Raw genomic sequence first — 17,777 nt, 5'->3', positions numbered from 1 at the left:
CAATAACTTTTTTAAGGAAGCACAAGAAGCCAGAAGAAAAACAGGAAGCTGAAAAGAAAAGTTGATGTAAGAACACCCACAAGAAAAACAATGCCTCCCAATGACTGAAAACTATGACCAAATTTGGAACAATTTACTCAATGTCATGAATCCATCTTCTCACAAAGATGAGGCAAATACAAAGATACCAGGGCTCAGTTAGTAAAGGTCAAGGTTAAATAAATAGAGATGACATTTACAAAGCAGCAAGTGTTAAAAATATCTCACTGTGGGACAAGGAAATGAGATGAGGTGTATGAAGGTGCTGTTTTTTTTTAAATAAATAATTTTACAGCCATTTATCCCTGTAAATTATGTAAATGTATAATTTGATTCAAAGGTAAACTTTGAACAGCTGGAAAAAGTAATGAAAATATTTTTCATTTTAAAAGCCCAACAAACGTTTTGTGCACCTAAGGGTAGAATTAAAGGTAACTACCGCTGAACTTGGTTTTCTTCTATTGTACCAAAAGCCAGCAAGGTAGTCTGTAATCAGGAATCCAATCAACAAACAGAAAGTAGAACTTCTTTTCATAATGAGGTATGATGTTACATCCACTGTGGGCAAGGATAATTGCTTAAATTATTTTGCAGTTAGGAAAATGTTTTCTTATCATGGTATTCATCTAGATTGTTCTGTCAGAGTATAATAATTGCTTCTCGGAAAGTTATATGCATCTTGTACTTGGAGTATCTCGTGTTGCTTTTCTAAATCGGTGGTTTTTAACTCTGCTTTAGAATCACCTGGGGAGCTTAAAAAAATCAGGGTCAGACCCTCAGGAATTCTTATTTGGCCAGGCTAGAATTTGTCCTGGGCAATGGATAGAAATAAATGATCGTTTCTAAACACAACAAAGAAATAGAACCAAACGAATCTGTGTTCTAGATTGGAAGATAGCAGAATTTGGGAAATGCACCACTGAGGATTGTGTTGTTCTAATACCTCCTGGAGTTGTAGATGGGATTGATGGAAGACACTAGCGCCAACTCAATGTCTGTGAATACCAGGGGACGTAACAGAATGTAGTCTCAGCCCCGCGGGTTGGATAAAAGGGGCGCAGAGCCAAGAACAGGACAACAAGCAGCCCGGGGTGTCCAAGCGAGGACTCCACTGTGAAAGAGACAATTTATGGTGCTTACTTCTTAGAGTATCCACACTCTACATGGATATAATATTTAATCTATAACAAGTCCTATTTATGCCTCCACACAAAATCTCTCATAACAGCCCTTAGTGACTAGCTCAGAAAGTGTTCATCTCTCATTAAAAGCCAAACCACGAACAAAGAGGGTGTTGTGGGTTGAATTATGTCCCCCCCCCCAAGTTTATATATTAAAGTTCTAATACTCAGTGTCTCTCAATGTGACCTTATTTGGAGATAGATTTTTATAATAGAGCTCTTCATGTAAAAGTGAGTCTATTAGGGTGGGCTCTCCAACACGCCTGCTGTCCTTAGGAAAAGGGGAAATGTGTACACACAGGGAGGGCAGAGGGAAGGCAAAGGTCAGGAGAAGAGACGAAGAACGGGGCCACGTACAAGCCACGCAGAGATGCTCGGAGCAGACCCGTTCTTCCCAGCCCTCAGAAAGAACCGATGCTGCCAGCGCCTTGGCTTTGGACTTCTGGCCTTCAGAACTTCCAAATACTGAAGTTTTGTTGTTTAAGCAGTCCTTTTGTGATGCTCAGTTCCATCATCCCTGGGAAACTAATTGAGCAGATGTTGGTTGGCTTTTTCTTTTGGATGAAGGAGATTTTATTTAAAACAATAATTCCTGTTTTGGGGGGAGGGGAGAGGAGATATCATATTACCCCTAGAATAAGCCAAATGATTAAATCCAAGGTAACAAAGAAAAGTGTCCCTGCAAAAGTTCAACTTTTAATTTCAAAATATGTCAGTATGGTATAATAAGAAATACATATTTTGTCTTTGTCTCCAGTTCCTGGCACAGAGCTCCTAAAAACCCTTGACATTTCCTGATATAGGAGTGTCTTTTGACATTCATAACAAGCCTCTTTCAACTATACCTGAGTTTATGTTCATCAAGTGACACTTCAGTGACCCTAGAGACCTTCAAGATGGGGGCTGATCCCCTTAATGACCCAGGATGATTAGGGGATTAGAAACTTCAGCCCTATCCCATGGTGTCTGGACAGTGATGAGGAGCTGGAGATTGAGTTCAATCACCCAGGGCCAGTGATTTAATCAACCATGTCCGCCTAATGAGACTTCCATCAAAACTCCTAAATAATGGGATTCAGAGAGCATCCAGGTTGGTAGGCACGGAAGCTTTGCATCCCCCCATGCCCCACCCCCTGCAATACCTTGCCCTGTGCGTCTCTTCCATTTGGTTCTCCCTGAGTTCCATCCATTATATTAAATTGCTAATAATATTTAAAGTGCTTTCTTGAGTTCTATGAGTCCTTCTAGGGAATGATTAAATCTGAGGAAACCCCTGAACTAGTAGCCAAGTCAGACAGAAGTCCAGGTAACCTATTATCTGACACTTGCAACTGGCATCTGAAGTGGGAAGTTGTTGGAAACGAGCCCGTACATTTGTGGAGTCTGATGGTGAGCCCAGGTAGTTAGTGTCAGAACAGAACTGAATTGGTGGACACCCACTCGGTGTTTGGAGAGAAAGAGAACTACAGCGTTACTAACGTCCATATGCTGCAATGCAAATAAGATGATGCTGGTCATATTGTCACTTATTCATTCACTTACCCTTTAAGCGACCTCTACCACATAGGAAGCTCTTGCTTTGGCCCCTGTAATTCAGTGAGATGGCAAGGAGGGCACACATGCTTCCCAGGAAACCCTATCACACATTCCCTAAGACTCACCCTGGAGCTTGTGCTCTCTCTCAAGCCTCCAGCTGCCTCCCTGACGCACAGTTCTCTTTAGCAGCCTCTGCCCAGGCGGCAGCTGGGCGCAGACAGGAAGAGGGGGAGAACGCGGGTGAGGTCAGGGAGGAAACCAACCTTGGCTGAACCTCCCACCAGCTCTTCCTTTCTTCTCCCTCCTACTCCCGTTCTTCAAGGGCATTTTTCTCCCTTTGGGCAAGAACTAAAGGTAGGATGAAGTGCAAATTGCTAGTTGGAGGCCACTGCATTTTTTGAGTCACCCTCAATTCTCACTCCCAAGCCAATTAGATTTCCCTGGGCCAACTCAATTTCCTCTCGCCTCTTCCATGTCCTTGCCCTCCATGAGGACCCCACCCCCGATCCACATGAACTGCAAAAAACATGAATGTAAGCCCTCCGCCTTCCCTGCCTCTCACGCTCCTGTACTTTGGCCCGATGGATGGGTGGATTTGTGAGCTGTTTTGCTGGTTTTCTCCCGACTTTCCACTGTAGGTTGGTGCGGGTGGAGAACGGTACCTTCTGGGTTTAGGTCTCAGCCAGGTGCGGATTCAGGTTTCCCTGTGGTCCCTATTACCTATGTGTCCTCGTATAGGGTAAAGCCTGTGAATTGCTTTCCTTCTTGTCAAATGGAGATTTTAACCCAACCACCTGATGAGTAGCCAGATCTGTTTTGCTTGTCGGCTAGGTGAGAGATGTCATTTAATGTAGTTGTGTAAAACCACTAAGATCATGTAACTTTTAGAGTAATCTTAGAACCTAAACTATTTGAAAAATGAAATTTAACTGTTTTATCCTGACGGCAAATCAGTGTATTATGGTTTAGAAACTAAATACTAAGTGTGGATGGAGTAAACTCTACGGGCAAGAAGGAACACATTAGAATTCTGTATTCATCCCTCCACACCTTCAGAGCTCGGAGGGTTACGTTAGAGCAGAGTGGTCCCACACTCAGGCCCCTACAGAGCGATTTTCCTTTGTTCTTCCTTAGGGTGTGTCATCTGTAAACTTTAACATGTAAAGTATTTTATAGGCTTTTATGCCAAAAATCAAGCGATATGTACTTTGGGATATAAGGAATTTATTATTCTAACTACACCCAATTTTTACCTTATGCAATGATTTAGAATTTTGTTTTTTAATAAATGTGCATCTATTGTTTAACACAGAACAGGAGACTGACATATAAATATATATTCATTTTGACTGTTTTGCATTTTTTAAATATCCAGAGTAATATTGTATATTCTTATAACATGCAAAAGCAACACTATAAAGTAATAGATAAGCAAATCTTCTGGCTGATACCACTCTCAACAATGTACCTACACACACACTCATACGAAAACACTAACACACACTCACACACACCCTCACACACACACAGAGTAACCAGCTTGAGATATATCCTTTCAAATCATCCCATCCATCAAATTTATATACGCATATATTCACATTCATAGCACTTTTACTGTTATTGTTTTTAACAAAATAGAGTATACATATTACTGTGCAACACTGGTTTTTCTTTCACTCACTCATATTTAAAATGGCTAGTACTAGCAGATATAGAGCTATAAAGCACATATATTTGCATACACTGAAAATTTTATACGCATGGGTTTATATTCAACATTCTGAGAAATTTTGCTCAGTTTTCATGTTTTTCTTACTTTTATTTTTTTGTTTCTCTACACCTCCCTTCTTTCCTGTCTTCAGATTCATTGTATTACTTTGCATCCTTTGTTCACAATTCTCTTGTGTTATGTTTTTGCATCAGTTTGAATCCTGTATGTTACTTCTATTCTATAGATTTTAAATGTTACCTTCATTTATGTTGCAAATACATTTTGCAAATCTATCATCTATCCATTGATTTTGGTATCTTTTGTCATATTTACTTATATTTAAATGTGTCTGTCTTTTATGCCTTATGGATTTCCTGTCCTGGTTAAAAGTTCTTCCACACTTACCTCCAGGCAGTAAGTAAAGATTCTTATTTATTTATCTAAATATTTTATATGCAAGTCTTTAATCCAGTTGGAATTTATTTTCATGTATGGTATGACATGGGGCTCCCACTTTATTTTCTTCCAGATGAACTAAATGTCAACTGTGTTAAATAAACTGTTTTCCCCCAGCAAAATAAAGTACCAACTTTATTATATGACATCTGTCTGGAAAAAATCCAGCCGTTGTTAATATAACAAGAATGGTTTGCATAACATTGATGTTACCTGGCAGCCAAGGAGAGTGACCTGGAGTTCTCTAGAGTAGTGAACTCTACTGCATACACTGCGTGTGCATGAACAATGACAACTTCACTGTACTAGTCATTAGGGGCAGTACACACTGTTGAGTGAGCATGTGTACTGTGTGGCCGTTGCATTCAAAATGACTGAGTGAGTAGAGCAACAAATCTGCATCAAATTTTGCATTACGTTTGAACATTCCTCCATGGAAATTATTTGGATGATTCAGAAGGCCGCATCTACGGGCAACTGGTGACTGGCAGCTTCATCACAACAATGCTCCTGCTCGTGCATCACGTCTTGCAGTTTTTTGCCAGAATATCAAATCATCCAGGTGACTCAGCCCCACTACAGCCCAGATTTGGTGCCCTGTGACTTCTGGCTTTTCCCAAAACTAAAATCACCTTTGAAAGAGAAGTATAAATAGGTAGTCTCAGACTAGCCAGTGGGATGTAAAGTACAGTGCAGGAAATGCAGGAGCCAAAGAACTAATTCACATGAACAATGGTGTGGGGATTGCCTGAAGAGTGAGGGTAGCTGGGTATAGGGGGGAAAGGGAGAAAAATTGGGACAACTGTAATAGCATAATGAACAAAATGTAAGTTTTAAAAATTTTTTAAAAAGAAAGAGAAGAGAGTTCTGACTGTTGATGAAATTCAGGAAAATATGACAGGGTAGCTGATGGTGATTGGGAGAACTGTGTGAGGTCCCAAGGTGCCTACTTTGAAGGGGACTGAGACATCATTGTCCTATGTACAATGTTTCTTATATGTTGTATCTTCTTCAATAAGTGTCTCTATTTTTCTCCTATTACATGGCTGAATACATTCTGGACAGTCCTCATATATTCAGAGTTCATAATTATTAGAGTTAATTGATTGATTTTCTATTTTACTTCCATGATCTATTTATCCATTTAAATGTTAAAGTCCTGTAGTACCTTCTAATGCTTAGCAAAGCAGTATCTTTTCTAATATTTTTTTCATACTTTTCTTGGCTATTTTTTTACTTATCCTTCCATAAGAACATCCTTTGTGAAATTCCCCATATTCTTCTTATAATTAGAATTAGAATTCACATTGTTTTGGAAGAATTAGTATTTTTATTAAATGTTACCATTGAAAAGTATGTTTTGTCTAACTGCATGAATATCCATTTATGCCCTTCAGTAAGAACTATTTCTTTCCTGTAAGTTTTCTATTAAATTCTAATTCCTTTCTTCTTAAAGTCATTTCTAAGTGCTTTGTCATTTTTGTCACTATTATAAATGAAATGTTTTCCTACTTTCACTTTTGGTTATTATAATTATAGAGAAAATTTACTTTTTATACATTTACCTTATATCTAGTCATTTTCTCTAACTTTCCTATTAATTCTTATTAATGTATTATGGTTTTTTTGGTTTTCTAGTTATATAATTTTTCATTAGTAAAAATATTTTATAACTTCTTTTACAAAATTTTTTATTTTGTTTTAACTGAAATGGTTTTAGTATTTGACCATTTAGAATATTTTTGTTATATGGAGTGTTTGAAAGTCAACAATTATTTCAGTATTCGCTAAGTATTCACATTCAGTATTCACATTTCAAAATATTCACTAAGATATTTTTATCATTTATAATTATCTGTTTTTTAAATTAATGTTAATACTCTCCAACAATTAAAAGTAAATAAGAAAATAAATGTCTACCTCTCTACATACATAAAAGATTCTATGTTAAAATGAAAATAATTATACAACCATTTATTAGCAATCAGGAGCCAAAATAGTCACACACTCTGTGTGTTTAAACTGTACGAGGTCCCAGGATCTCTTTACTTTTGAAGAACCTCAGAAAATACCTTGCCTGAAAAGTTCACCCCTTCACAATGAAGACAAATATTCTGATGACAAAGAAGCCACCAATCTTCTAATCAAGTCAGGTGGCAAACAGAGGCTCAGACTCTGTTCTCAATGCAGAGGGCCGCTGCTGAGGGGGGAGGTGAAGACGGAGGCACCAGCCAGCAGCCGTGTGACTGAAACATCTTGAAAGTGGATTCTCTTTCCCCATTCAGCCCTTCAGATGGCATTAGCTCCCACCAGTATTCCTGTTTCATGCGAGACCCAGAGCCGTAACTATCCAGCTAAGCTTCTCTGAAATTCCTGACCTACATAAAGTACGAGACCATATATGTTCGTTGTTTTAAGTCACCAAGTGTCGGGGTAACTTTTTATGCAGCTGTAGATAATTAATATAATATATATAATATAACTTTCATGTCATCCATCTGCTCTATGGTAATTCATTTAACTTAATTTTATTTTATTTTTTTAAATTTTATTTAAATTGTTATTGCAGTACAATCTTCTATCTTTTACTCCCATTTAACTTAATTTTAATTTGACATGTTTCTTTTCTTTCTTTTTATACTTACCACTTATGTACAAGTAAGACTGCTTATTAATTTGGGATCACTACTGTACTTTGCTAATATACTAATGGTTCCTTTCCATTTCTTGGCAGTTACAATCAAATCCTTTATATATCTATTAATATTAGTTTTTAGTTTTAAAGAACCCTCACCAAGCATTCTGTTCCTCTACTACATTAGGTCCTTCCATAAAACATCATTTTTTCCCAATGCTGTTTTGTTTTAACACGGATGAGATGCCCTAAGAACTTAACTCTTGTTTATATGAATTACCCTGGGGCAAACGTGGTTTTGTTACACATCGTTTTGCTTCAAGTCGCAGAACCTACTGATGACACTAAGTGAGGACTTTCTGTGCTTGCTTCCACCACCCCTGCACAGTTTAGGATGAGACTTTCAGGTTCTTCACTCTTCCTACTCCCACTCACCGATTCAGTCTCTCCTCAGCCACCTCTCAAACACTTCATTCTTATCTTTGTTCGGACGTAATCTGTTTCAATTGCACTCGGTTCTCCATAATTTTCTTCCTATAGAGTAATCGGATGATGGCTGTGTACTTTGGAAGCCTGGCACATCTACAAGCATTTTGATTTCGGTATGCCGGTGACGTGGCACTTGGGCTGCCCATTGGATCCACGGTTGCCCCTCGCCAGTCTATACACGTCATTCCATGGTTGGCAACTTGTGATTCTACAGATGAGAAGTTTAATACCAACATGACTTTTTGTGTTAACCTTCAAAATAGCTTGTTCTCTCTCCCTGGAAGCTTATACATTTTTTCCTCTGTTCCTTGGAGTTTAGGAAATGTATCAGGACTTGCCTCAATGTACCTAACTGCCTACTCAGGTCTTTCTTCAGTTTAGAAATTTTTTTCTTCTATTATTTGCTTAATAGATCTGCTTGTTTTTCCTTCTGGAACTCTTATTATTTGCCTGTTAATTCTCCTGTGACTCTTAAGCCTCACCTTTCCCTCCTAATGTGTACCCCTTTGGATTTGACTGGGTGATCTCTGAAGATTTCCTCCCCTTGAACTTTCCCAGACTCTAATTTGAATCTCAATAAGGACTATTTTCTCCTTCAATTCATGCACTGACATTTTATCTAAAAAATAATGTCACTTACTTCCCAGAATCTTTTCTGTGCTGTAATGAATCTTCTTATCTTCTGTTATTCCTTATTATTCAAGTTGCTGTTCACATTGTCCACCAGCTGTCTCGTGGACCATGGCTGCCTTTCTTGCTCTGCTTGTTCTTGCCCTGTCTGGGCAGTGGGAACCTTCTAGTGTGTAGTTTCTCTTTGCTAGGTTACCCTGAGTGGCATGGGGGACTCTGCTGCAGTGGGGGACTCTGCTGCATGTATTTATGTAACCAGCATATTTGGGGGGCCTCCTGTCAGATCACCTAAGGGATTCTGTCTGCTTCTTGGTCTCTTCAAGCTTTCTAGTGGGGTGGACTCAGCTCATTTGCTCAGTTTTTCTTCAGATGGTCATAAATGACAGACCAATGAAGACCCACCCCAGTTCAGTTACTCACCCCAGTGCTCATCTGTACTGGCCCTGGACTCTCATCGTGCCCAAAGCATGGGAAGTCCTTCAAGAGTCTTCTCAGTCACATCCTCCATGCTCTGGATACCTTCTAGTCCCAGCAGCTGTTTGTCAGGCTCGTGAGGACAAAGGATTTGAGTTGAATTTGGGAATGGTGGGACAGCAGGACGTTGTAGCCAGCACATTTCCAGAATTCCTTTCTGCCTCTAGAATTTATTTCTAACTAAAATGTGATGCTAATTTGTGTCTAACACATGGTGTTAGATGACATCCCAACCCCCAAGTATCTATTTACAGTCTCTTATTTGCATGCAAACAGAACATTTCTGAATGTTTTCTGTAATTAGGATATTTCTTATACAAGCCATATTGTAAGGACAGATGATAGCTGTTACTGATATATGGGAAGATCGATAAAAAAAAAATCTCACTTTTCCTGGCTTCCATTTAAAATCGAATGGAAACTAAAAAATGAAACAGTAAGACAGATGGAGATGACAGTAGCACCTTAATGACCAATTTAAGAACATGGCCTAAGCATTGTGGCAGTTAGTTTCTAAAAAAGACACATCCTCTTCGCCTTTGAATCATCTATTGGTATTAACATCCTTGTATAGTCAACCCTCACCTGTTAATCCCTGGCAGGTGCTGTGATGCACTTTTAACCAGCAGAATGCATCAGAAGTGACGCTGTTTCTCCAGCAACTATGTCAGCAGAAGCTTTGCAGCCTCCACTTTGCTCCCTTGGAATGCTCACTCTGGGAAAAGCCAACCCCTGTGTAAGAAGTCCAACTACTCTAGACCATCATGTGAGAAAACCCAAGATAACCTTGTAGTGTGGCCAGGTGCAGAGGTTCAGACACTCAGCTAGCTCTACTTGGTTCAGCCACCCAGCCCAGGGAAAGCATGTCAGCAAACGCTTGGACATTCTGGCCTTGGTAGATAGTGCTGGCGAAAAACTGCGGAATGCAGCTGGTGCTTAGAATGAAGGTCCAAGCCAGGTGCCTCCAGTCAAGCCAGCTGAGCCACAACTAACCGGTGGCTCTGGTCATTGTAGAGAGCGACCTCTATCAGTCATTTTTGCTGGGTCCCGCCCAAATTTCTGACCCTGAAAATTATCGACGTAATAAAATCATTGTTGTTTCAGAATCACTCAGTTTCAAGCCAGTCTGTCACAGAGCAATAGGTAAGTGGGAAAACTGTGCAGGAACAATGGGCTTCCTGTAACCCGTTCTGTCATGGACAGGACTGGCTAACCACAGCCCCTTCAAGCAGGGTGCCCCAGTTCAATGAAAGGCACAGGGGAACAGCCTGGAATGCATTCAAGAGGGACCAGGCTGCTCCTTCAACACATTCCTTAGATATGTCCTCAGCTTAACACCCAATTTCATTGCTCACCTGCTTCACTGTGGAAGTTCCATGTTCCACATACACGAGAGGCACGATTCAGCCAGGGTCTTTGATGCTGCGTAAGGAGATCTGCTGTTGCTTCAGCTTCCAACCACACGCTCTTCGTTTCCATCTGAGACCTAATCAGAGCAGCCTTTTCCGTCCTCATTTCTAACAACATCTTCATCGGGATGACCTGGGGATTCTCCAAGAAGATCAATGCTTCTCTGCTGGGCTCCCTTTCTTTCCAGAAGCTCACCACAGTATCTCCTTTAGTGATCTGTTCAGGCCAGTGCAGGCTATTTCCAGCCTGAATTTCAAAGCTCTTTCAGCTTCTTCTCGTTACCCAGTTCCAAAGCCACTGCCACATGTTTAGGTGTCTGTTATAGCAGTACCCCACTCTCACTCCTTACTGTGGATGTAAGAAATGTCCAAACCTGTGAAAATTTCTACACATTTATTTGAGCCAAACTGTCAACAATTCCCAGGATGCAAAATCTCGAAAAAAAAAAAAGAGGATTGAAAAAAATACTCTGGAGAACGGCAGTTTTGCAGCTTATTTTGTACATTAGAGTCAAAGGAGGAGACACAAGGAGGGTTAGACTAAAATCATCTGGTGGTAGATTAAGGGGGTAGGAGAAAAATGTGGGTGGCACATTATACATGGTAAAATACGGTAACTTGTTTGACTCTATAGGCTAATAGCTGGAGCTGGTTTGCCTGAGGATGAGCCCTACCTGGAGCCTCACTCATATCTGATTTAGTTAATATTTAGATGAGACTTTGTACCTTAGATGTCTGAGTTGAGGCTGGAATGAGTTAAGACTTTGGGGGCTGAGATGAAATGAAGGTATTTGCATGTGAGAAGGATGTGAATTTTGGGGAAGCTGGATGTGGAGTGCGATAGACTGAATGTTTATGTCACTACCCCACCCAAATTCATATGTTAGACTCCCAGTCCCCAAGGTGGTGGTATTAGGAGGTGCGGTATGTGGAAGGTAAATAGGTCATGCTGATGAATCCCTCAAGAATGGGATTAGTTCCTTTATAAGAGAGACTCCAGACAGCAACCTCATCCTTCTGCCATGGACATTACCAAGAAAAGATGGCTGTCTAGGAAGTGGGTCCCCAGCAGACATCAAATCTGCCAGCACCTTGATCTTGGACTGCCCAGCACTCATGGTAATAATTTTCTGTTGTTTATATGCTACCTGATCTATGGTATTTCTATTATAGCAGCACAAACTGACTACCAGAGTTTTTAAGATTTTTAAAAATGTATTTAGTAGAGTTGTTTTTAAAGCAGTTTTAGTTTCATAGCAACACTGAACAAGATGTACAGAGTTTACACTTACCCACTCCCAACATGTTGTATCTTTTCATCTGTCTTTTCTCTCTTATTTTTTAAAGTAATATTTGTACCTGCCAAAAATTAATCATGTGAACAGTTGGTAATCATTCTAGGCTGGGATCCCATGGGATTCTAGTAGGTACCAGTGATGATACTGGAGAAAGGGGGGACAGGTTAGTATTTGGGCCCAAATGTGTCCTCAGCTTGGAGTCACCCAGCCCTGACACCTGGATCCCAATGCCAGAGATTAACTGGTCTGGAATGCAAAATCAAGAGTTATTCAGATGATCCCAAGTGTGCCAAAATTTAGGACCAAGGAGACAGCCACATTCAGCCACAGCAGGGAAGGCTGGGCACAATTGAGGGCGCTCCCTTTGTCCAGTCTGGTATCTTCTCTCGGCTGAGAGCCCAATGGGGTTTGCATGTACGAAATCAAAACTGAGGTAGCTGCAGGTTTCTGCCCTCGGGGCTGGGGACATGAGGTCAAGTCCTCCCCGGTTGCCTGGCCTTAGCCGGTCGCAGCATGCTCACTGTAAGCCATCCTAACTCTCAATCCTCAGAGCGACTCTCTTCAGATAAAGTTTTGATTTTCCATTTCATTTTGAGCACTTTCTACCTGACTGAAGGAATGGCTTAGGTTTTAGCAGTTCTCTCTGGAACCTTGTGATTGTGATCGAACTACTTATGACCTGTCTCAATGACTTCTGCCTCTTTACAGGTCCCATTTATAAATGAAAGAAGTGATTGAAGAAGTGGAAAGGGGAAAGTCCAGATGCACCCTAAATTTCCATTTATGTCTAAAATCCTCTGGATTTCCAAAGCCTTTGATGAGTAATGCTCTGAGGCTTCATTTAAAATGGATTCTTGTTTTAGTGTTCCGAAAACTTTTGCATTGTTTTTCGCCCTTCCTTTTCCAGTCCAGATCTACCTGGTTGGCTATGCTCACTTAGCTGTTGGCAGTGTAGGACCCCTGATCTGAGCCCACACATTTCTGGGATTTTCTGAAGTTGGCTGGAAAGAAAGTGGTAAAATCATGATTAAATGGGATGTGGGCAGGACTTTCTCCTGGCTTCCTTGTCAGCAGTAGTAATCCACTCCCCATAGTTGAGTCTCCCGGGAAGGGCATGGGAGATGATGGGGTTTGGTCTTGCCGTTTTAAAACCCTACCCCAGCTGTGTACAGGCAGAAGTTCAGATGTGCTGTTTCTGATTCCTTCCAAATCAGACACTGGCACTGACAAAGAAGGCCAAGATCACAGATGCCCTTCCTAACCATTGTTGTTACTGACCCTAGTGTTGCCTTCAAGGACTCAGGGCACAGAGCCGGGTGTGCAGCATCTGCAGGCATCTCCCATGCGTGCAAGCAAGGCCCAGGTCTTCAACACAGAACCCCAATACCTTTCTGCACTCGAGGAGCTAGCGCTGTATGTCTCTGAGCTTTTCAACTTCAAACATGAGCTTCTCACTTCTCTCCTTCAGTGAGTGTTCGCATCCTTACAGAATAATACAAGAGTGGGAAGGAGAACTTAGTTGCTTCTGAAAGCCTGGAAAATTCCATTTCTTGGCCCGAGGTCAAAGCTGCAACAGAATTTCTGAGGCAGGGAAGCCAAGCCTGTTAGAGTAGGAAGGTCTGTGTGCATACTTAGGATGGGAGAGGGAAAAGTGCCTCTCGTTTACTTAAGGAGAACAAGTAATATAGCACATCATCCAGCCTCAAAACTAACATTGACCTTTTCCCCATCTAATAACCCATTCCTGTAGCCCACATATTCTGAATATTCCATCAATTACTTTCATGTTACCTAGTCACATGTATGGGAGTCTTCATTTTCCTCATTGGGATATTAAGCCCCTTAAATGCCAAGTGTAGAGCATTTGCTTTGTTCTTGCTTATGAACAGGAGGTGACAACAATGACAATTCCCCCTTATACTAGGCCCCGAGAAATGAGGGTGAAGCCTTTGTACCGTTTCCAGAGCTAGTTTTATTTCACTTGGATTATTACATCCTACAACAGTGGAAAACACCCTCCATTTGTCCACCTCTTACCCATTCCCCCTCTTCTCCCAAACAATGGTATGGAATTTCTTTTTGCCCTGATGAATGAGAATCTGGGCTTGGATTTAATGTCTCCCATCCAGAGTTCACAATGAATTTACACCTATAAAACACATGGACATCAATACCCTTTCTCACAACTTCTCAGATGAGTTGGACAAGTAGCATAGGCTTTAGATGGCCTGTGAATATTACATGTTGAAACCCATCTGTAAATTTGATAAACCAAGCTGACAGCAGTCCCCTCCTTGTTAGGATTCCATAAACAGCACGACTTCCTCCCTATTTTTCTACCTCAACTATAAATAGAGTCAAATGTTATGTGTGCTGTGGAGTGGAAGATTATGAAACTTCCTGTCTTTTTCAAATATTGTACTGTGGGTAAAGTTATGGTTTTAGCTGATGTTTGTCCAATAAAGTTCTGTCCCAATCACTGCTTGAAGATTTAGGGTCCCTGTTATTCCTTAAAAGCATCTCATAAAATAGAGCAATTGCTACACTGATGAAACTATTGCAAAAAAATATTTTCTAAAGCTAGCATTTGAAACTAAAAGCCAATTCCAAAAGAAAATTCACACGGCACAACAAAATTTGACTCATATCTTCAATTACTCCCCAGTCACTACTTCAATGTCCTGCCTGAAACAACACAGGATTGCTTCCCTTTCACAAAATTTAGCGTTAAGATGTTATCCCTGCACCTGTCACTGATCAGATGTTTTAAACTGGGGTGGTAGGCAAGTCCTAATGTACAGAGGTGAAGCTATCTCTATGAGTGAAGTAATTGCTCTTGAACACACTCCACTTACCGCAGCCACTCCTATAAGGTCCGAAGTACTGCGACTGCATCTGTGTGGCTTTCAGCAAACCAAGGGCTGACTTATCAGAAAACCCAGTGATTCCTCAGTCAATTTAGAAAAGTTACAATGCTTTAGGTGTGTTCCCAAAGACATTTTTCATCCCCTTCCCTTGAATGGCTGGAGCAAGAAGGAATAGAAGAGGCAAGTGAGTTGCATCACAAAAGTACTGATACTGATTTCTGATTTCCTTGGTTATTGTGTGAACTAGCCCCTTTTCTCCAATGGAGTAGGCCCTCAACTTGACTGCTCAATTTACCGTTACTGCTATCTGGCCCCTCAGTCCCCAACTCTGTTCTTTGGTCATACTCTGTAGCCAAACTAGCTATCAGTTTTTAGCTCCCTCATCTGGATGTGGTCCATGCATGGGTAGGTCACAGGAATGGAAGGGGAATCTCTGCCACTTCTTGCCTTGGGGCCGAGTGCCACTCTCCTCTCAGTCCTCCTCCTCAAAGCAGACATGCCTCCTCAGCAGACCCCAGCGGAGAAAGGAGAACATCCTAGTCCTCAAAGCCCCTCCTTGGAAGACCAGTCAAGGAAATACTGCAAGCTCCCTTTAATCTCCACCAGAGGTGAGGCAAAATATATATATAATGGAAAGAGAAATCTCTTTGTCTCTTCATGCTAGTCTACTGTCATATTAGGAGTGATATCCTTTTGGCCTTATCTATTTAGGGTGTGCCATTTTTGTTCTTGACAGTAAACCCTTGCCAAAGCAATGATTACCTTTGGGAAAAAGGTTAACAGGTAAGATCTGGACTCAAAAGAGCCAATTCTGGTTTTTATTTATTTTGTGGTTGTCCCTTTCACCTTGCCACGATGACAAACTACCTCTTCCATGTTCAACACTCAGTTTTTTACTAAACTCCTAATTCCCTGTAAAGTTTGGCATCAAATCACATCTCGGACAGAAATACTATTCAAGACATTGGGCACCTTGTCTAGTTGCTGTAACATAAGCCAGCCCCAAAGTTCCTGTCTAGGGCTGCTTTCTTATTTCCCTGAAGAGAACTACCCAGTGTATGTGCTCGGAACACTAGCACAGAACTGCCCAACAGTCAGTGCAGTTCATATTATGGAAATATTTTATCTCATCTGTCTAAAATTATATATTGCTAACATGTGAGTCTATAAATCATAGATGGTCTGAAAGAGGCATTCTAGCTCTTGATGTGAGATTGGGTATATTCGAAGTCTGAACAGTAGAATCACAGAAGCTATATTTGCCATTAACCTTAGCAGTCAATGACTTCGTCTCTGAAGGTCCCCAAAGCATTAATCATTATATTCCACCACCTCCCACCCTCCTTGCTTCCAAATATGTTGTATGTTGTCACATTTTGTTTTCAGCCCTTCAGGACTGGAGGGTATAAGGTTCTCTATAAAAGTACTCAGTATATCATTAATCTGAATGTCTCAATACTTGTCATAAGGGACAAAATTGTTTTCTTTTCAATTTCAGCCTGTTAATCTTACCTAGAAGCCTTTGTAACAGCCCACATCATTTTTCTCTCTTCTCTGCCTTTATGGGGATTTTTTCGTTGCTGTTACAAATTTTACATTTTGTAGCTCTTACTCATAAATCATCTACTTAGGCCCAGGATTATTTGATTTTCCTCTTCAGGTAATTCTCTATGGGTAGTATAAATCAGATTATCACCTTATGGATTTGCATAGTTTTCCCAAAGCAAATCAAAGAATTTTTCACAAACATGATACCATGAGCCATTCTCACAATTCCAGATGGAAGGCGTGAAGGAGAACTGGTGTGTTTAGGCATGAAGAAACTGAGTCATGGAGCATTTCAGGAAGGCGTAGTTTTGAATCTGGTGTTATATATTGTCCTATACAAGCCAGACTGGATAAATTTGACAGTATCAGGCAACTAGATGAGGTTCTATGGGAAACAGGATATGCTTCTGTCTTTTCTGCTGCTCTTGAGAATATAGAATATGTGCATTTCTCTAGAACTCCCCCAAAGAGAGGGTTACACACCTCTCCTTTTTGTGTAATTGACCCTGCATCCTCACTCTTTTTCCTGATTAAGTCAAAGAATTACTGCAGATAAAGTAAAAAAAACTGTGTATTGGTGGTGGAGGTGGCAATCAATCATGTTTTAATTGCTTCCATTTGGAACAATGTGAAGTCTTCAGATGGGAAAGGTAAGTGTTGGAACTAGGTAAATCTTGGAGATGTGAGGAGAACTCAGGACTGGCCATGGAAAAAAGTATCACTAGAAACATGAACTGTGTCTCTCTTGTCCCCTTGGGCTGACCCAATTTCCTTGGGTCCTGCTGCTGCTTCTTCCCACATCTCACATTGTCAGTATCACCTGCAGGGACGCCCCTTGCTGAAGCTGTCTGATGTAGATCTTCCTGGTGCTCTTTCAACCAAAAAAGCTCACCTACTGTTGGATAATACTTACCTAGAATGAGCCCTAAGTGAAAGGAAGGCAAGAGCTAGACGGCGCATCTTCTTTGCACCAAACCTGAAGCTAAGTGCTTTGCATGCACCATCACAATAGAATTGTGAACCAGGGACTCTCAGCTTCACTCTACAGATGCAGTGTCCGAGGCTCTTCATCACTTGTCAATATCACAGTGTAAATAAGGAGCTGATCTAAAACCATACAGTTAACAACTGGTGAAGGTGATTCAGGCCCAGATCCTTCTGCCCCCAAAGCCATGCCCTTTTCACCCTACCACATAGCTTCCAAGCTCACATTTGCCTTCTCTGTTAAGAGGCCCATGCATGCAGAAATTCCTGAAGAGCTCACCATATTGGCAGCCATGTCAGCCATACATTCATTTGGCTTGACATATCTTTCTACGTGCAGATCCATCACTGTCCATTAATCAGGTCAAGTAAGCATAATGTTCAATCACTTATCCAGAGTGTCAGACATAGAGGGACTCTGAAACATAACTCAAGTAGACAAGTATTCCTAAGACCAAGTGCCAATCAGTACCATCCACGATGAAGTATTGTAATCATTAGCCTGACTAGTTTTAAACTA

The sequence above is a fragment of the Phyllostomus hastatus genome, unplaced genomic scaffold (genome assembly GCF_019186645.2).
Source record: "Phyllostomus hastatus isolate PE091 unplaced genomic scaffold, TTU_PhHast_1.1 phas_scaffold_21, whole genome shotgun sequence".
Classification (NCBI taxonomy): domain Eukaryota; kingdom Metazoa; phylum Chordata; class Mammalia; order Chiroptera; family Phyllostomidae; genus Phyllostomus; species Phyllostomus hastatus.
This window is presented reverse-complemented; position numbering follows the sequence as displayed.